General features: G+C 38.3%; 1 pseudogene; it reads right to left on the bottom strand.

Annotated features, from left to right (window-relative positions):
• Positions 1 to 20957: 20957 nt before the first annotated feature.
• LOC142442482 (olfactory receptor 7E178-like) lies at positions 20958 to 21899 on the bottom strand (annotated as a pseudogene).
• Positions 21900 to 22558: the final 659 nt, after the last annotated feature.

Below are 22558 nucleotides of genomic sequence, written 5' to 3'. Positions count from 1 at the left end.
GACCTTGGGAAAAAAGTCTGTGTAGTTTCGGAGCTGTTCTTCAAAGCACAGCACGTTTCCATTCAAAGCTCTTTTTCCCGGTCAGTCAAAAGCCAAGGCACAAGTTTTGCAGCAACCCTTCTCGTTCCCAAATCTTCCATTAAATTTTCCTGAACTGAGCTCCAAGATAGTCCCGGTACTCCCCCTTCTCTTCAGTGGTACATGGCATGTGAAGTTTGTCAGCATTTCCATCCATTTGGGAGGGTGACAGACTTCCAGAAGGAGGTTTGTCGTCAATCGACATTTTCCCTTTTTGAAATGAGAAAACCACTCTGCACTTAAATTTTCCCCGTAGTGCTGTCCTTGTAAACTGTGTTCAATGTCACAACAGTTTTTCTGCAGCACTGTTCCTAAGCAGGAAACAAAATTTCACAGCTTCACCCTGTTCTCTTAAATAGGCCAGCACACACACACACACACACACACACACACACACACACACACACACACACAAAAGGGGTTCTAGCAAAACTGCTTTCCTGAAAAAATTCACTCTGACAGAGAAAATCTTCCCAGTTGACACCACTGGGTACATACACTAACTCAGAGAGAGTTGCTGCTCGCTTGCTTAAAGGGGAAAATGCATACTGTGAAAATTACACCCGGCAGAGCTGTTTACTGGTTTGGGGGAGGTACCCTCTCATATAGATCAATAGAAATGAATTAAGAATGCAGAGAGAAGCACATGTCTGTAATCAATTATTTTTTATAAATGTTACATTCACTGTTCCTTTAATAAACGGTATCGGAACAACTAGAGTTCCACTGAGAAAGCATAAGTATGTATGCAAAAAGTATGGGTCAGGGTGTATGAAAATTAATTAAAATGTGAAAAGGACCTGATGCAAGAACTATTGGTAAAACCAAAACCTTTTAGAAGAAACTATAAGGGCCATACTCATTGTAACCATGGACTCATAGACAAAACACAGAATGAAGTCAAAAGATACAAAGTAGATGTTAATTAATGTTTAATTAAGTGTTAAATATAACTTCAGCACAATTTTAAATTTCTGTACATCCAAGGACTTAATTAAAAAACCGAAGAATCATCTATCAACAACATCCATGATAAACAGAGAAAAGTTTACAGTCAAGGATTTCCGTTTCCTTGGATTCAGCATCAGCACAGACTCGACAGCCAAGAAATCAAAAGGTTCATTGCACTGGGCAGATCCGTGACACAAGACCGATGCAAAGTGTAAAGAGTAGAGATGCCATCTTAAGAAGTAAGCCATCCCTGGCGCAAGGCCTCATATTTTCACTGCCTTATGTGTATGTAAAAACTGCAGTGAGGAAGGAAGCCTGCAGAATGGATGCTTTTGAATCATGGTGTTGGGGAAGAATAGTGAAGATGCCACTGTCCGTCAGAAGAACAAACACATCTTTCTGGGAGGCAGTGCAACTGAACGCTGCTTGAAGAAAGAAAGACAAATCTGTCTTGAAAAAACAAATGATAGCCAGGATGCTCTTTAGAGGTGATAATGGCCAGACTTCATCTCACGTACTTTGGACATGTTATCAGGAGGGGCCAGTTCCTAGAGAAGGCCATTATGCTTGGTAAAGTAAAGGATCCATTACCAAGGAGATGACCCTACTGAGACAGTCTAGCCGCAGTGGCTGCAAAAACGGGTCCCAACATAACAATGATGAAGATGGAGCAGGACCAGCTCCTGTTTTACTTGGTTGTGCATAGGATCACTATGAATGAGAACTGACTTGAAGGCACCTAACAACAGTAGCAAAACTGTCCATCTGATTCATGTGTCATGCATACACGGACTGATAGACAATTTTTGTTTCCCAAAGGTAGCCATGCCTGTCTTCAAACAAAAACTTTGTTTCCCTGAATCTTTCTTCAGTCAATCCAAATTTTTCCTGCTAGTACCCTATAAAATAAATCTAATCATTTCATACGTTCATCTCATATTTGGACAAAATGCTATAAACTTACCAAAATTAAAAATTAAAACTACCATAAGTATATAGAACTATAAATAAAGATACCTATATTATACAGATGCACCTTAGAGTGGATCTATTTGGACTTTATCAAAAAACAAAATTTATTCTGTTACAAGATAAATATGTGATATTGCTCATTTGTCATTTTGGTTAAATTGGTAGAAAAGTTTTTTTCTAATGAATAAAGATAATTTTGTATTACTGTAAAAAATGCTGGTTAAGCAAGATGAGTGAAATTTTTCTTCACTTATTTTGACAAGATTTTAGAAAAGAGCAGTGCCTGGGAAAGGACATTGTGTTTGGTAATATTTAGGATCAGCAAGGAAGTAGGAAGACCCTCAATGGATGGTTGGACATGGTGACTACAACAATGGCTTTAAATATAAGGAGAATTTTGAGGATGGCCCAGGACAGTGCAGCATTTCCTTCGGTTGTGTATAGGGTCCCTATGAGCCGGAAATGGACTCAACAGCACCTAACAGCAGCAGCATACACATGAAATGTTTAATATTCACAAGATATGAGTGACTATTACAATTTAATAAGAAAAAGGCAACCCCATCAAAAATAGACAAACAACTTGAACAGGCATCTCAACAAAGAGGATATGTAAATGGCCCCAAAGACCTGAAAAGATGTTCAACTTCATTAGCCAGTAAAACCAAAGTCACCGTCAATGTGTCAATTCGAAGTCTATAGCAACCTTATAGGATGGATTAGAGTTGCTCCTTGGGGTTTCTGAGAGTTTAAATCTTTACAGGAGCAGAAAACCTCACGTTTCTCTCGCAGAGAAGCTGCTAGATTCTAGCTGCTGAGGTTATAATCCATTATACCACCTGGGCTCTTTAATTAGCCAATAAATCTAAATTCACTGCAATCAAGTGGATTCCAACCCATAGAGACGCTATTGGCAGTGGGTTTCTGAGACTAGAACTCTTTACAGGATTAGAAAGCCTCATTTTTTTTAACACAGAGTGAGTAACTGGAGATTTTGAACTGCTGACCTTGGGGTTAGTGGCTCAACACCTAGCCCACCACACCACCAGGGCTCCTAGTGAGATGCAAGTCAAAGTCATTCCGGCATAACACTTCTGCCTTACACATAGTTGTGATGAAAAATTAGAAAGAAAAAATGTCAACAAGGAGGTGGAGCAATTGGAACCCCCACTCATTACTGGTGAAAAGTCAAAATGGCTCAAGTACTATGAGAAACAGCTGGATAATGCCTCCAAAATATGAGTATAAACTTTGAACTACCATCCTAGAACTCTAAGATTTCACTCCAAAGTGTATGTTGAAAGTAGCTGCCAAAACCAGACACAAGCACACCAATGGTCTTTGTAGCACTAGGCAGCGTAGCCCAAAGGTGGCAACACCTTACAGGACAACCAGTAGGTGAATGGATAACAAAGTGTGGTAAACACGCTCAATGGAGTGTTACCCAGCCATAAAAGAAAAATACCATCCCGACCCGTCCTACATCCTGGGTGAAATAAGTCCATCACAAAAAGATCTCACTTACATGAAGTTCCTAGAACAGACAAATGTATAGAGACCAGTGTTTATAAGTGGTTACCAGAGACAAGGAGGAGAAGGAAAGGGGAAATTGTTGTGAAGGGAGACTGAAGTTTTTCTTTATGGATATGGGAAATCTGCTACCAGGCATTGGTTATGATTGCTCAACATAATGGATGGTATAAGTGTCATTGAATTGTACATGTAAGAAAATAAAACTGATAAATGGTGTGTTCTAAATAGTTGAACAAGAATAAAAAATAATATTAAATTATTCCTGATTGTGCTGGAAGCATAGCATAATAAATACTTACAATCCTGAGCTAATAATAATATTAATAATAAAAATAAAGGACACTTAATATCTATAAAATGAATTTTATTTGATGAATGAAGTGTACTAAGATCCTTTGCTTGGACTATATCTAAAATAAGAGATATGTAATAAAAAGTCAACTTCAACAGATTTGGAATTTTTTACTGCTCTTAAACCTCACACTCCTTCCTGCCTACTGTTCTGCATCTAACTAAGACAGTCCAGGCCCTTCCTTTTTTGACGGCAGCAGTTGATTCAAACAAGGAAAACCCCTATTCGTATGTTAGAATCCTAGGCCAGAGAAACTCATAGCAACATCTAATTAACAGCCACTTGCCTTTCTCTTTTAAGCTGCCTTTATCAGAGTGGGAGGCCTACCCTGGTCTCTCTCAACAGTCTCACTGAACGAGTACTAAGCCGTTTGTATGTGTTTACCTCGAAACCTAACCATCTGAACCGAATGTGGAGGTTAGAAAGGTAGTTACAGAAAGATAAATCACAGAAGCAGAATTCTAAGTTCTTAATCAGATAATATTTTAATGTAACAATCATCTTTGTGAAAAATTTCATCCACTTCTCATAAACACTAATAAAATAGGTCTCTATACTCATTCCTCTTCTAGATATTCCATGTAAGTGGAACCATATAATCTTAGTCCTTTTGTGACTGACTTATTTCACTCAGTGTGATGTATTGAAGATTGTTCTGTAGTGTGGCATATATCATAGCTTCATTTTTCTATATAGTTGAGTAATATCAAATGTGCGCATTGTCATTAAAAATTTTTTTGGAGCCTAACTCCTAACCTGTGGATTTTGTGGGCTTTACATTTTAAAAATACTGTTTGTCAATTGCAAAGAACGAACGTTAAAGTCAGCATCTCTGATTCAAGATGACCCTGCAAATCCTCCACCACAATTAAATAATGACTGCTAATGAATACTCTTCTCCTTGTCCACCTTTCATTTCAATTCCATTTCATTCAGAATTATTTCAATCCTATACATTCTCAGGAAAATACCTGGTATTTGGGTCTACTCTGCTTTTTTATTTTGGGGGTTAACATTTGAAAAGGCTTGGTAGAAGGGGTTAAAGACATTAATGCTTTAAACTTCTAATGAATCATCTTCTTTTTCAATTTCCTCCCATGCACTTATTTGGAAGAATCCAGAACCAGAGGAAATCCCTAACAGCTCTCCTTCTCATAGCTGGTGAACAACCTTCAAGTGCATCCTTCCTGGTAAAGGGATTCTAATTTCTCTAAATTCAACTCCCTGAAGAATGTTCATGTTGTCATGCTCTTTGGAAAATCAAAATGTGATATGAGTTGATTAAAGCATAAAAAAGTACAAAGTATATTATCACAAACTTCTGAACAATTTGCTGATCTGTGAAATTAGGGTGAATTTAATAGAATATAAACTTCATTAGTAAGAAATTAAATTATATGTGCATATATATGTTAGAATATTAGTTAAAAATCTTACTTGAGCACTATAATTACCCATGGATATTTTAAAATATAATGAGGCATTAGTCACATCCATAATCCAGTTAATTCAGAATCCCTAAGATGGAATTCTTGGTGGCCCTGCTGTACAGCACGTGTTTAAACCACTGCCTTACAGTATTGCCATGCTCTTAGAAAATGCTCCATGAAGGTTAGCTATTACTATTCCTACTAATACCCACTCTACATTGTAAATACATGAACATCTAAATAATATTTGCTTCAGAGATCATATATGTAGACATTTAAAATATTACCCAGAACATTTGGTAATATTTCTGTATAACCCCATTCTTCAGCATTTTCATTTTCTCAGTGGCAACCAGTGTCAGGAATTTTCTGGGAACATTTGCCAAACAGTGTTTCCATAGTGTTAGTGTTGATTTCTATGTTCATATATAAAAATGTTTTATTAAATTTACTTAAATAGTATTATAGCACACATATTCCCCTCAGAGTACTGGAATTTAGTACAACCTTGTATTGTGAAGCTCATAAATTCTCTTAAAATCAACTTAAACTAATGCATAGGATTCTCTGGAAAATGAGGTTAGTTTCATATTTCATTTTTTTATTATAAAACTTCTATGTAAATCATGACCACTCCAGTCATATCAATGAAATTTCTATAAGATATGAGTATGAATAAAGAATAGTCATTTGAGTTCTAGCTTTAAATATGTGTTCAATTGTATTATTAATAGTGAACATTTACTTTTCCAATAGAAAAATCAGCTCCATGCTCTCATTGTCAAGATATAGAATCACAAATATACATGAAGTTTGTCTAGAAATAGCCATCATTTCATGACAGCTTCTCATAAAATTAACCCCTTCATAGGGAATAATATTTTTATATCTCAGATGTCCAATGTGTACTATCAAATTAATCACTATATTATAAATTAAAGCCCCATGACCTCCAATACACATCCCATCAAGACTCCCATGCACCACAGCTTCATTCAATAAATGCCAGATAAACTCAGTGCATCTCAAGAGGAGAAAACGGTGTGTTTGTTCATCTTTAACAGAAACTGCTGGGAGAAGAATGGCATTCATTAGGTCTTGGTGAATGGAGCAGAGGCTGGGAAGTAAACCAGGAGAATAAGATCCAAGTCTCATATTTTTCAACCCCAGAAAGTCTGGCAATGAATACATAATCAGTCATGACTTTCAAATAAAAGAGAAATCATTCAACTTTTGTATGTTTTTTGATGAAATCCAATGGCAAATAAACCATCTTGCATTAAAATATATGGCAAAAGATTGAAGGCTACCTTATCTCAAAGCTTTGAAAATCAATGGATTGGAATCTTGAAATTGGTCTGTCTATATATTCTCTCTTGCTCTCTTCTTTTTTTTTGGTATTTATTTTATGAAAACTTTTCCAATTACTTAACATTGTTTTGTATACACTACTAAATGAAGAATAACTATGTACCACACAAAGCTCATGACTGAAGCACACATATCCACTGCCATCAAGCTGGTTCTGATGCATAGCAACCTTATAGGCCAGTGGTCCTGACCCTTCCTAAGGTTGCGACCCTTTAACACAGTTCCTCATGTTCTGGTGACCCCTAACCATAAAATTATTTTCGTTGCTACTTCATAACTGTAATTTTGCTACTGTTATGAATCATAATATGAATATCTGATATGCAGGATGTATTAGGTGACCCCGGTGAATGTGTCGTTTCACCCCCAAAGGGGTTGCGACCCACAGGCTGAGAACCACTGCTATCGGCAGAGCAGCTGAATGGAGTATCACTGCCTGAATAAATAAATAAGATAAAATGGGTCTTAGACACACATGAGCCCTATTATCTACTGTTCATTTACCTAGCCACTGAGACAACATTCAACATTCCCAGGACCTCTAGTGAATATGTAATCTGTCCACTCAACTTGCCAGTTTTCTTTCCTGGTAACTCCAGGTGGAGAGATTGGAGAGGACCAAGTAAGTCTCGTTCACCTCTCTTGTCCTAAAGTGGATGAAAACACCTAGCTAATTGAGGGCATATTGACTCTACATTTCCACTCTATATTACAAATGAAGAATAGTCGATATTGAACAGAGATATTTTGTATTGAATTACTCTGCTGTCGGTTCTAGGAATGAAGACATGAATGAGACTTGGTCTTTTCCATGCAAGCCATGCACTTAGGCTAAAACAGATAAGTAACAGGTGTGTTGAAAGGTTGGAATATTGATTTGGTGCCTGGGAAGTGGAGTCTCACTGTCTACATTCAAATAGGAATGGACTTGTTTTGTCCTCAGAACAATGTTAAGATGTATTTCTTAGGTTTAAACAAAAATAAGATAACATCTGTGGCTTAGAGATGATGGTACAGATCTGATTTTAAAACTATATGATACACAGATTAGAGAGTCTGGCATTAGTAAGTCTAATACCATTACCACTGTCATTATCAGAATCATTACCATCATTGTCAACCTCATGATCATTTTGAAGTACCCATTTGAACCCGAACAATCCTGTTAGCAGATAAGGACATTAGACATTTATAACACCCAGGGACTGTATGGAGGTCACTTAGAGGAAGTAATTTTCTTCTTTGATAAGGGACATGCCTATGGAAGAGCAGAACAGAACCCTGAATGAACCTTCAAATCATCACCAGTACAAAAAATCCTAACCTTCGCAATCTTCTTAGATGAAACGTTTCCTTCTGGACTTTTCTTCCTCGCAGGGTAACCTGCTCCGTTGGTCACACTGAGGAAAATTGATGCTCTTGTGCTCCGGTATCCCTCTCCACTCACGGAGCTGCATGACTTTGCCACTGGGTTATGGCCAGCCAGCGAGGACCCATTGCTTTTCTCCTGGCTGGTGTGCAGTAAGCGCTGAGGTTTCTTCCTAAGGACCGACAGGAAGACAGATTCAGGCATGGACTTCCTGTTGTATAGGATGGCTTTGGAAGAAAGAGTACACAAATGTAGTCTGTTGGACTGTTTCAGGCACTTTAAAGGACTGGAGAGATGGCCTAACAATTTATAGTCATCTGATTTTCAAAATGCAGCTCACACATAACTGATGTATGTAATCTCAGTCTCTGAGGACTTGTTAATGAACAGATGAGGGAGGACAAACATGACTGTCCTGAAAAATGCAAGGCCCTTCCTCAACTCAGGGGAAATCACATATGTAGTTCTCTCTTCTGACTTATAAATGAGCTAAATAACAAACAAAAGCATTGCTTTGGCTTAATTCTGAGTTCTGGCCACCAATGGATGATAGGGCAGAACGGTGCCTTGTGGGATTTCCTTGGCTCAACTCTGAATGGAAACCATTCACCAGGCCATTCTTCAACAGCACAGCTGATGAGGTTCAAACTCCAGCCTTTAGGTTAGGAGTCAAGTACTGAACATTTGCACCAAACAAGGACCTTGACTGAAAGAAGAGCTTACCAGAAAGATGCAAACTTGCGTGTACTGAATAGGCAAAGGCATTCGACTGTGTGGATCACAGAAAACAATAGATAGCCTTGAGAAGAACAGCAATTCTGGAACACTTGATTGCATTCATACAGAACCTGTAAATGAATCAAAGACCCTCCTTTGCCCTCTTTAAACTTTTAATAAGTCTTTTCAAGAAGACTGGCTAAATTAATATTTCATTTGATTTCTTGACTGCAGCTTCTAAGATAAATAAAATCATTGGAACCTTCAATCATTTCTCCATTTATTATGCTGCTGTCTGTTGGTATAGTTGTGAGGTTGTTTGTTTGTTTTCATGGAGGTGTAATCAGTAGGATGGCTGTAATTTTTTATTTTCATCATTAACTGCTTCAAGTCCTCTTCAATGACACCAAAAGTGTTGTACAGTCATTACGACAGTCCGTTCTAGAACATTCTCTTCATTCTTCTACTCATGGTAATTAGCTCACCATTTCCCCCACCTTCCCGATCTGAAACCCAGGAAACCATTAATCAATCCAGTTACTGTCTGTGTAGCTTTGTCTATCCTGGATTTCACATACAGAAAAGCATTTTTAAACCTAACAACAATAACAGAGTAAAATGGATAAAACCCACAATCACAAAGAAAGCATAAAATATTAAAAAGTAGAAAAAATTTAAAATGGATCAAAGGGATAACAAATGATAATCCACTAGATTTTTACCTAGCTGCATCTGCAATAATCCACTTTCCATTTCACTCTGAATGGTAAGTAAGGTTATTCACATCCCCAGCCTGTATTCTAGGGGAATTCACCAGAGACTTAATTCAAGTGTATTTCCCCTTCACTTTTTTTAAAACTGAAATTTAAATGGGTCAATGGTCTTGCTATAAAATAAGAATAGCATCTGTGGTCTTAAAGGCTTGATTTCAAATGAGCAACCATCACGTGGAAGAAGTACACCAACTTCAGTGATCCAATGATTGTGAATGATCTAATCCAAATGCAAAGGAAGGAATAGTAAACGAGCTTAACTTGTGAAATTATGGTTCTCAGAAGGGTGTGGATGACAGCGGAAGTCCAAAATATGCTTGCAGAATCCACCTATGGAAAAGCCTCCGGAGATTCTCCTCTGACTATGATTGAGAGAGAGGAGCAGTCTGGTTATCACACTGGAAGTGTTATAGAGATGATGACAGTAGATGAAAATGATAAATCTGCACATGTACAAATGTGCGTGACACAGTGGATGGATGGGTGGATTGTGATAAGAGTTGTACAAGTCCCCAATAAAATGATTTTTAAAAATCCCACTTTAGTAGATGGTGTGAACCAAGTGATCCAATTTGCTTCCTTGGGAGCATCTTTGACTTTACCTTGTTAGAGTGTGTCATTTAAGAATCATCATTTTATGAAAACAATAATAGTAAATAATATAATATATCGAGGGTTCCTGAGGGTTGGAGGGTAAAGGAGGGAGGGGAAAAGAGGAGCTGATAATAAGGACTGAAGTAGAAAGATAATGTTTTGAAAATGACGATGGCAACATATGTACAAGTTTGCTTGATAGAATTGATGTATGGCTTGTTATAAGAGCCCCCAATAAAATCTGTAAGTGCCCCCAATAAAATGATTTAAATTGTTTAAAATGAAAGATATGACTATAATGCTTAAAACCTTGTCATTTGATCTCCCTTTTGGTATGTTTTGAGCTTCATCTTGTTTTAAATATTTTACATGAGGTTGTTTTTTAAATAGGGGCATATCGTTGATATATTTTATGATTGTTTCTGGCCTTCTTTATTATATAAACTCCAAGATTTTTTTTCAGTATATAAACCCCAAGATGGATGAATCTATAGAGACAATAACCAGAATCGGCGTTCCTGGTGGTCCAGGAGGGGAGGGGGAGTGTCATGGGGAGCTGATAGGAAAGAGAAGAAGGAAAAAAATATGTGGAAATGATCGTGGTAGTGATTGTGCAACACTGCTTGAGATGACGAAACTACTGAGTGGTATGTTTTCTAATTTATGTCCCAATAAAATGGTTTGAAAAAATAAAAATAAAATGGGTGAACAGGGAGATTAAATGATTAAATGTTAAGACATGGCATTTTAACCCAATGGTGTCAACTTTACAGTGTCCTCTGACTGATCACAGGCTGTTCCCATCCCTCAGCTATAATCAGAGGGAATTTCCCAGAGGCTTAATCCCTGTGTGGACCCTGAAAATGGATTGTGGACTTTCACTAGCATCCATGTCCGTCTGCAAACCAGGTAGACACAACTTAAGCTCTGATGCAATTCCTTCCTTTGGCTTTGGATTATATTATTTATAAGCCTTGGATCACAGAGGCTGATGTGCTTCTTCCGGGTGGACTTAGTTGATGCCTCACTTAAATGGCTGCTTGTTTCAATGAACCTTTGAGACCCCAGACTCTATTCTTTCTGATAGCTAGTTATGTGCTCTTTTAAACTTGTCTAGAATTTCTGGGAGCCCCTTAAGGATATGCTGGCATGTAGGATGACTTTCAACTAAAGATTCTTTGAGTGTGGTAATAATATCATGCGATAATCTCCTCACTCTGTTTAGTCATTTCTTTGGAACAGGGACATAGTTGGATCTCTTACAGTCTGGCGTATGTGCCTCTATTTCATCTCAAGTTGCATCACGCCACATCAGCAAATGAAGGTTCTAAATACTTGGCTTCACACACAGCTCTCCTTTCAGGAGATTGCTCTTCCCCCGTCATATTTTTCATGCCTTCCAATCTGAGATGCTCCTCTGATGGTTGTATTTTAGACAATGTTGCAGTGCGACTCATAAGGTTTTCCAAGCATAACTTTTCAGACCGGGTCCACTGTTTTCTCCTATCTGGTCAGTCTTCATCTCGAAGTTCCGATGAAATTTTCCCTCCCCGAGTGACATAAATGTATTTCAAGTATTGTTATCACTGTGTGTGGCCTCGTGGCAACATGCAAGCCCCCACAGGATGAAAAACTGACAGAGAGGTGACGCAGGACATTTTTGGTTCTGATCATTTGAATGACTACACAAGCTCTTGTGTGCAATGAACGTTGGTTCTCTAAAGAACTGTTTATTTTGTCACACACACTTGGTAACTTACACTGTCACTAAATAGCTCAGTGTGGATACGCTGTAACTGTTGTTGACATTGTTAGGTGACATCAAATTGGTTCTAACTCATAGCGATACACACACACACACACACACACACACACACACACCCAAACAACACTCAGCTGGTCCTGCGCCGGACTCAAAATCTCCCTGCATTTGAACTTATTGCTGGTGGGTTTGAACTTCATAAACATTTTTTTCCACTTGAAAGTCACTGATTTTCATTTTGAAGAAAGTGTTTCAAGTTCTCACTTTCAGCAAGCAAGTTCGTGTCATCTGTGTAAGGCAGGTTGCTAATAAACTACACACTAATCCCTATGCCATGTTCTGCTTTATATAGACCAAATCTCAAGTTATTTGCTCAGAAAAAGTATGGTGAATTGACACAACACCGATACCCACCATTCCTTTTTTTTTAAAGTCTTGTAATATTTGCTTCTTCTGTCTGAGTCTCTCTTAGTCTATGCGCAGCTTCCACAAAGCGCAATTAAGTGTTTTGGGATTAAGTGTTTTGGAATTCCTAATCTTCACAATGCAATTTATAGTTTATTATGATCCACATTGTCAATGCCTTTATATATTCAAAAACAGTCGTCAACATCATTCTGGTGTTATCTGTTTCCTAAGTTCTAGCCATGAATCCTTGTGGCAGGGTGGTTAAAAGTTGGACTACACCAAAAAGACCTTATGATAAATGCCATTTGTTTGATTTTGTTTTGTTTTTCTTTTTCCGTATGGAATCATTGAACTTTAGAACTGGAAAAGAGGACCTTTCTCGTCATCTGCTGTAACGCCTTAACTTTCTCTGAACTTCTCTTTAAGTGCTATGTATTGATGGCCTTTACCACATTGATGGACAAGTTGAAACATTTTGTGCCTTTATAAATATGGAATTTAGTTGTGAAAATTGGTTCAAACTTAGCTCTTCCACATATTTGGGCTTAGTGACATTGAGCAGAAAAATTACTAAGGTAATTTGTGGAAAATTGCATCTGAAAGCATGAGAAATAATATTGGTACTTGGCCCATGGAATTACCATTCATTCTATTCTCCCCAATTCTTACTTCTCATATACAGTTCACATTTGTTTTTATGCGAAGCAAGTGTCTGCAATAAGCTGCTTAAATTATTTTTAAAGTTTTAATTTTTAATACCGACAAAGGAGCTCCTTTATCTGAAAATGACTTTATCTAAAAACTGTCCTTTTTTAATGCTTGCATTTTGTGTCTTTCTAGTTATTGGAATCTCTCACTTGCATTGTCTACTTCAATAAGTTTTTAGAAGTTGAAACTGAGAAAAGGCGACTCTTGCCTGTGATCATTTATTTTAACTAAGTTTCTAAAATTTATTGAGTCACCCTTACTAGCTGTACACTAGTGGTTTTCTCATACACTAAGGATATTGGTTCTTACTAGCCGTATACTAGTGATATTGGTTCTCACCCATAACAGTCCTGTGTGCAACAGAAGGAAACACTGCCTCATCCTGTGTCATCTTTGGAATCTTTCCTGTACTTGAGCCTGTTATTGCAGCCAATGTGTTCATCCATCTCTCTGAGAATCTTCCATTTCCCAGTGACCCTCTCGACCAAACATGATGGCGTCTTTCTTCAGCGATTGATGCTTCCTGATAACATGTCCTAAGTACCTGAGACGAAAACTTCATTATCTTTGTTTCTAAGGAGCCTTCAGACTGTTAATTCCCACAGGATTTTTATGCCCATGCTTGGGCCTGTTTCAAAGGAGTTTGACCCAATAGAATAGTTGCAGCTGTACATCCACAAGGAATGGGCCAGAAATTCAAGCTGAAACCAGAGTGGGATACGGAACTAGGGATACCATTATTGATAGCAAATGGCACTTGACTATGAAACATACAGCTTTCTGCTGGTTCTTTAATGCTTCCTCCCCCACCCCACCCACCCCCGCCCAATATCATGACCCTGTTTCTACCTTATACATCTGTCTAGAAGACCAGAGAATGTACTGGGTACAGATAAGAGTTGAAAACACAGGGAATATAGGACAGATAAACCCTTCGGGACCAGTATTGACAGTAATCATACCAGGAGGGGAAGGGGAAGGTTGGGGAAGAAAGGGAGAACCGATCACAATGACCTACATATAACATCCCCTTCGCCCCCCCCCCCCCGGGGGATGGACAACAGACAAGGGGTTAAAGGGAGACATCAGACAGTGCAAGACATGAAAAAATAATAATTTATAAATTATCAAGGGTTCATGAGGGAAGGAGGGAGGGGGAAAATGAGGAGCTGGTACCAAGGGCTCAAGTAGAAAGAAAATGCTTTGAAAATGATAATGACAACATATGTACAAATGTGCTTGAGACAATGGATGTATGTATGGACTGTGATAAGAGTTGTACGAGCCCCCAATGAAATGATTTTTAAAAAAAAATGGTACTTGGTTGAAAGCAGAGAATATAAAAAAAAAAGTTGGGCTACAATCCACAATGTCAGCAGGTCTAAGCCAACAGAATTTCCAAGGGAGAAAGAAGGGGCTTTCTACTTCCTTAAAGAGTTACCATCTCAGAAGCTCCCTAGGACAGTTCTATCCTGTACTATAGAACGTTATGAGTCAATACGGGCTCCACGACAGTGGATTTGTTGCTTGCTTTGAGTATTTTAAGGTCTATTGGGCATCAGCAGTGCTGTTGCTCATTCTATGTTTTCTTCTGAATGCAGCTTGAATATGGAAGACCTGTGGTCTGTACTGCTACAACCACTTTTAAAAATTATTTTCACCCAAAATTTACTTGGGAGTAATAATAATATTGTTTCATGCTTTCCTATTTTTGTTTTCAATACTCCATCATTTTTTGAAACATTTCACCGAGTATTGAATAAACCTGAAGACTTGGTTTTCACTAATGTCTTCAATGCAACTGGAGGGCTTCCTTCCATACTATTTGTCACTTATCATACGTATCTTTTAAAATGATTAAAGGTCAACAATTTCTAATATGGCAGAGTCTACCTAAAACTAATGTTAAGAACAATGGCAAAAAATAATTTGTCCTTACTGTATGCATTCATCTGGGAGCCCTAGTGCTATAGAGGTTATGCATCACGCTGCTAACTGCAAGGTCATCAGTTCAAAACCACCAGCCACCCTGAGAGGAAAGATGAGGCTTTCTACTCTGGGAAAAAAGTACAGTCTCAGAAACGCAAGGGAGCATTTCTACCCTTACTTTAAGGTTTCATCCTTCACATAGTTAATCACAGATATAATATCCATTATTCAATCCTTACATCTATACAGATTGCTCTATCATCTGCATATCAATTCTGGGGGCAACCTAGAAGCTAAAAGATACTAAGAACTTAGATTCATAATTAAATTATAACTCTATGAAGTGCATGAATTGACCATCTTCGTTTCTTCATATTTCAAAATGTTTAAATCAAAAGTACAGAGAAATTAAATTGTTTAATCTCAGCTACACCTTTAAGCGCATTCCAATTTCCCGAGGAAGAATTGGATCCTAGACCTGACCATTAGTGTCTCCACGTGAGACTGAAATGCGCTAAGTAAAAAGAATATATAAGCAAGACAAAATGCAGGAGCAGTGGTTCTCAAACTCCCTGATGCCTTTAATACAGTTCTTCATGTTGTGGGGACACCCCAAGCACAAAATTATTTTCATTGCTACTTAATAACTGTAATTTTACTACTGTTATGAAACGGGCGACCCCTAGGAAAAGGATGTTTGACCCCCAAAGGGGTCATGACCCACAAGTTGAGAACCACTACTCTGGAGTTAATTGGACAAGAGCACCCATTGCTGTCCACTGTGGTCTATCAGGTTCTACCCCCACCGGCACAAAAGAGTAGGGGCTTGTTCCTGGAGAAATATACCTAAACCTGGATAAATCAGGAAATTAAATGGCATAGCAAACAAGGGAGGCTTTGATCAGCTGTGCTGTGTCTGATTTTCCAGTTTCAAACTTGAGTGAAAAATGTTCTAGCCCAGGACTTGGTACAAGGTCCATAACAAGGCTATTTTCCCTTTCGCTTCTATAAATTGGCACTCAGTTTCATCGCTCTTTTCTGATTGAGGTTGGGCAGGAAAAAGGAAAGAAGTTACATTAAAAGCTCTGCTTGGGCTGACTTTGGGCTGAATTCAATGAATATTAATCATATTGTGGTTACTGCCATCGTCGCCACTCTCCGCGTCATCTACAGAATCGTTCTGAAGCGTCCAGGGAAAATGTCAGAGGGACCTTTTTTTTCAATGGTGAGGAAGCTTGAATGGCAACTAAGACCAATGTTTTAAAAACAAAAACAAAAAAATTGAAATGAAATTTCTTGAGCCTCTAGAAGAACTTGAGGCAAAAACGTCACATTTGTTGTGTTGAAACAGCACTTCTGAGTCTCTTATCTGTCCATCGACGTGGGCAGATTGACTTGATAAGGAGGACACAATGTTCACCCACACCGCCCCCCAGACCTCCACTTTCCACTCCCACAGCATTCACGGAATTGTGCTAAATCGCTGCTGTACTGTAAAGACGTGGAAATGTTGTATCTCTCCCCTACCTGGTGAGTGCTAAGGGCGGGGCTTCTTCCTCATGACTGGCAAGAAGACAAGCTCAAGCATGGACCTCCAGAGTCAGATGACTGCTGTAGAGGAGAGACACAGGTAGGGTAGGAAAATCGAAAACCTAAATGCTTTTAGGGGATTCTTTACACTCATATGGACTCAAGAGATCAACGTCCAGGGCATACAATCACCCATATCGGTACATGTTATTCCAATCACTGAGTTTTTCTTACCATGAATGAAACAAGAAGAGAGGAAAGTGAGTCCTTGGTGTCTTCTAGCCTTTCCTGCTCTAAAGATGACATGTGCCTATGTTCCTCATTTCTAATTTCCACTTTGTACCAATCTTAATATAGTAATAAAATATTCAACAACAAAAAACAGTGTTTGTTTTTATCCTGAGGACTGAATTATCCATGTAATTTAGGAAAGGAGAGAACTTCTAAACCATGAATAGTCTTAGAAGAAGTACAGCAAAAGATGCTTCTTATAAGTAAGGAGGGCAAGACTTAGTCCCACATAGTTTGGACTTGTTTACAAAAGGGATTACTTCCTGTGTAGGACAAAATGATTAATAAAGGGTCATCGAGAAAGAGGAAGACACTCAAGATATATTGATGGAGTGTTCGCATAAACAGGATCAAAAATATAAAAGATTGTGAATATGGTGTAGGACAGCCCAAGGTTTCATTCTTTGGTACATAAGATCGCTGTAGGAACCAAGTTCATGATACCTAACATTAAGAGTAAAATATTCTATATCATGAAGCTCATAATTGTGCCATTTCTGACTTAAAATTTCTGTCGTAAGGATGACTTTTTATTTCCAGTTATCCATTTGGTGCTGTTTGGAATTCTATATGTGTGGTTGTGGTCCCGCCAGGTCATTTCACAACACACACACACACACACACACACACACACACACACACACACACATCCTTAGAAACCAGCCTTGCTTGGAAGGAAAATTCCAGCTATACTTATCAAAACAGATCAAAGTTTTGTTCTTTCTTCTGAAAGTTCTTGATACATTCAGTATTTTTTCAGCAACATCATAATTCAAGGTCACTTATTCTGCTGGCCTGCTTATTCCTTGCTCAGTCTGAGCCTGTATAGGAAGCCAGTGAAATTATCCTTGGATCAAGCCCACCTTAGCTCTCTTTAACACTTTAAATAGGTCTTTTAAAGAAGATTTGTCCAATTAATACCTCATTTGAATTTTTGATTGTGCTTCCAAAGAAAATAAAATCCTTGATATTTTCAATCATTTCTCCATTGATTATGATGTCTATGGTACAGTTGGGAGAGTTTTGTTTCCTTTTCATTGAAGTGTAATCAGTAAGAAGGCTGTAATGTTTGACCTTCATCAGGAAGTGCTTCAAGTCCTATTCACTTTCAGCAAACAAGGTGTGGCCAATGCATCACTCAAGTTGTTGATGAGCCTCCTATTATAGAACTGCATTCTTCATTGGATGGTTCTCCCTTTCAGATATTTGCAGTTTGCCAATAAATGGGTAACTATATGCAAAATAGAACAAAGCAGAGCTGATCCTGTGGTCTAATCCTGTGGTCTAATTGTTTGAGCCAATTGCTGCTGCAATGACTGTGAGGATGGAGTGATACAGTGTAGTGTTTTGTTCCATTTTACATAGGACCGTTATGCATTGCAACCAACCAAATTGCACTTAAAAACATAATCCTTCTGAAAATAGAGTCAGGCCCCATCTAAGCATGTACAAGTCAAAGTGTATGAGTTTTTTATATTCTTATTAAAGTATCCCTGAAATATAAATTAAGAGCATTTATGGCATGCCTGAGTGGCACAAACAAGTTAATTCATTTGGCTCCTAATTGAAAGGTTGGAAGTTCAAGCCCGCTGACTAGAGAAACAAATCCAGGAACATTCATTTATGTATAATAAAGAGCTTTATATCAAAGAGTAATAGTGTATTAAGAAAACATCCCAGCCCAGGCCAGATCAAGCCCATAAGTTTGATATTAACCTATATGTCTGATACTAGCCAATAAATCCCTCTTTAGACTCACGTAATGATGCCAAATGCAGAAAGATCACAGGCCAGTGGTGAATCCAGTGGCGGTGATAACATCTCACGCCTGGTTCAGGTCTCCACATGGCTACTCCAGTTCCAGAGCTCTGGCAGTCATCAACAGGGCTCCTTGTGGCATGTCAACAGGAATGCCTTGCAGAGAGAGTGTGTTGTCCTCTTCCCAGAAGAAGATGAGGAAGTTTCCAGAGTCTTCCTGGTAGGTATTACCTGTGACCTGCTTGAGAGGAGATTATGTAACTTCCACAGACCACCCCTTGCCAAGACTTCCTTCCATGGCTCCAAATATTTTCCAGCTTCTGGCACAAACCACTAGTTCAAAATAAAAACAACAACAACAAAGGATTCCTACCCTCCCCCCCTTTCAATCTGTCAACGACCCTCTAGGCAAGTTTCTTCCTCTTCTAATGTCTTAAGCACTCAAGACACTGAGTGAGGCTTAGCTTTTCAGAGCCTTCTCTACAGGTATGTCCTAACCCATTTAAAGATTCAAATTAAAGTGGGCTTACAAGATCTCTATTTCCATACTCTCCAATAATCATTTCTATCAGCCATTTATCAATAACAATAAGCAGAAGAGAACAGTATAAACCTAATACAGCCAGATCCTAAACTCAATTCTTAAAACAGTAAAGTTCAATCATTATCTATCTTATCTTAATTCCCCATTCTATGGATACAAAACTATGGCCTTAGGTCTCAGACTTCATCTAGCCAGGGCATTCCATCATCCATTTTGACCTCTGACAATCATTTTCACTAAGCAGCATGGTCTCACAGAAATTCAAGGAGTGATTTCTACCCCTGAGCTTAAATATACATTACCAACATCCATTTTTGCCATTTAAATCAGGAATAACCAAAGACAACAACTGAAGGAAATAATCAAAACTTTAACTTCCCATATTCTTTCCAGAAAAGAAACTATCCAGTAAACTGCATGATCATGTCTGACCTCTGGCTACCAAAGAAAGAAAACTACCATGACGCAGAGGTCAAATAAACATCTATTCTCCATCATTATAATTTGTTTATCTAGTACCCCATTCCTGGTACCATAATGTGTTAATCCTGGTTGACTAGAGAAACAAATTTATAGATACTCATATATAGAAAAAGCTTTTATCAAAGAGCAATTGTAAATTTAGAAACATTCAGCCTTGTGCATATCAAGTTCATAAGCCCATATATCTAATATTAGACCATAAAGTCATCTTTATATTCACACAGCCATGCAATGATGCCAAATGCAAGAAGTTCTGAATTTCATCAGCATGATATTTTCCTAGATGACAAAATCAGAAGGCTCCATGGATATTACAGGACTCAGTTATAAAAAATTATATTATCATATGAATTTCAGATTATTCCCCAAACCCTAGAATGGAACCAGAACACATAAATGTTCAAAAACGTTCTATTCAGTCTGAGGTTTTAAATCCCTACTGAAATGGACAGTTTCATCTTTCTCCCATGGAATTCCTGTTTTTATTGTTAGATGCCTTCTTGTCTGCTCTGACTCATAGTAACTCTATGTAACACAGAATTTAAAAATGGAAAAGTAGACCATGCTCACAATGGTTCCTCTGGTGAAGTCTTTGTTGCAGGTACACTGTCCATCCATCTTGTCAAAGGTCTTCCTCTTTCTCAATGCCCCTCTAATTTACAGAGCATGAAATCTTTCTCCAAGGACTGGTTACTGCTGACAGCATCTCCAAAGTACATCAGAGAAAGTCTCGCCGTCCATGCCTCTAAGGAGCATTTTGATGATTGTCCTCCATTTTGGACTTGTTTGTTTATCGGGCAATGGTACTTTCAATATTCTTCACTACTATAATTTAAATTCAATGATTATGTTTCTGTGTTCTTTTTATTTACTATACTACTTTCACATAGATAGGAGGTGATTGTAAATACCATTACTTGGGCTACACACCCCTTTGTGCTCTAAGTAACCTCTTGACTTTCCAGTGCAATGTGACCTTGCATCTCTTGACCATATTGTCCATGAGCCTTGAACATGGACCCAAGCAAAATAAAAGACTAGCCAACTGAAATCTTTTCTCCATTTATCATGATGCTACTTATTGGTCAAGTCTTGAATATTGGGCTTTTCTTTAAATTGAGTTGTAATCCACACTGAAGACTGCCATCCTCGATTTTCATTGCCAAGTATTTCAAAACTGACTGGAGTTGTCAGTGGGTGCAGATGGCTAATCATTTCAGTTGCACCTTGAATAGAATAAACCACTAAGTCACCAATCACAGAAAGTTATTGTGAAGAGTAATACCAGAGGAAATAAAAAATATAAGAAGTACAAAAGTTTGATAATCAAAGGAGTATGTTTTCTCCATCCACATGCTTGGCTTGCTGCTTATTCCAATCTACAGACGAGAGGAGATGGCACATTTATTTAAAATAAGATGTTTTGCTGAGGAATCTATTCAAAGCTCTCTTGATATCCCTGTTCCGGAGGCTGTAAATAAAGGGGTTCAGCATCGGGGTGACAATGGTATAAAACACTGAGCCCACTGCACCACTCTTGTGGGAAAGTGAGACAACTGAACCAGTGTACACACCAATGCCAGTCCCATAAAATAAGCAGACAACTGAGAGGTGAGAGCTACAAGTGGAGAAGGCTTTGTACTTCCCACCTGCTGATGGGACTCTCAGAATGGAGGCAACGATTCGTGTATATGACCAAAGGATCCATGAGACTGGAACCCCACCAAAGGTGGCCCCAATGCAATATGTCAATATGATACTGGTGTGAGTGTCAGAACAGGCAATGTTGATGAGTTGTGGAGGGTCACAGAAGAACCCTGGGATTTCCACCTCAGTGCAGAAGGTAAGTAGTGAGACCACCAACAAATGCAACAAGCACAGCAAAAGGCTACTGAGAACAGCTGCCAGAACAAGCAGACCGCAGAGTCAGGGATTCATGATGACTGAGTAATGGAGGGGATGACAAATGGCTACAAACCTGTCATAGACCATTGCACTGAGGAGCAGACTGTCCATACACCCAAAGAGGTAGAAAAAAGACACCTGAATCAGGCAGCCAACATAAGAAATGAATTTGAGATGTGTGTGAATATCATAAAGTATCTTTGGGACAGTGGTGGGAGTGAAACCAATGTCTGCCAAGGACAGGTTGGCAAGGAAGAAATACATGGGGCTGTGGAGACGGCTGTCAAAGTTTACTGCCAGGATAATGAACAGGTTCCCAAATACAGTGACCAGATACATGAATACGAAGATCCCGAAGAGAGGAATTTGCAATTCTGGATCATCCGACAGGCCCAGGAGAATAAATTTAGAGACACGAGTAAAATTCTTTGTTTCCATGTAGCATAGCCACCTGGAGAGAAGAAAAAGGAGAGTTCCTAAGGGGCGGTGTGGTGGGGAGGAGGAAATGAACAAACGCCAACGAGTGTATTTTGAATTCTGGAAATTCATATGGAAAGCATTCACATTTAAATATAAACAATCACCTTCAACAACACTTATCAGTTATAGAACATCCACTAATCCAAGAAATTTTTCTTCACGGTTTCTGTACCCCTGTCTGTACATACGTATGTAGAGTCATTCTATTGAAGGACTTTAGAGGAACATACACAATTACACAGAACATAAAACTCATATAGAAATAAAAGTATTCAACAGATCAAAGAGCCAAATTCTCACTGAAGATTCCTAACATTCATTTACAGAAGTGACTCCAGTGCTTTACCAACTCAAAAATAAATAAATAAAATGTTGTACAACTGTTGCTGAATTCTTGCCACGAGGTTACCTTACCCTGATGTGAAATATGACAAAGATACCACAAGAAAAAAAACACACCAATATCACTCAGTTATGTTTTTTATTACAACGATAAGGGCTACTTGTATTTAAATGTTGTTCTTTCTCCAGTTACAACAGTGAGAATATCTGTGTAACTTAACAGTATAAATGAAGGCTAGTCACTTGAGTAGTAGCTATCAATGTGTGTTCAATTTAAA

Source organism: Tenrec ecaudatus, chromosome 1, assembly GCF_050624435.1.
Source record: "Tenrec ecaudatus isolate mTenEca1 chromosome 1, mTenEca1.hap1, whole genome shotgun sequence".
Taxonomy (NCBI): domain Eukaryota; kingdom Metazoa; phylum Chordata; class Mammalia; order Afrosoricida; family Tenrecidae; genus Tenrec; species Tenrec ecaudatus.
The sequence above is the reverse complement of the archived record's forward strand: the minus strand, read 5'-3'. Positions and strand labels throughout refer to the sequence as shown.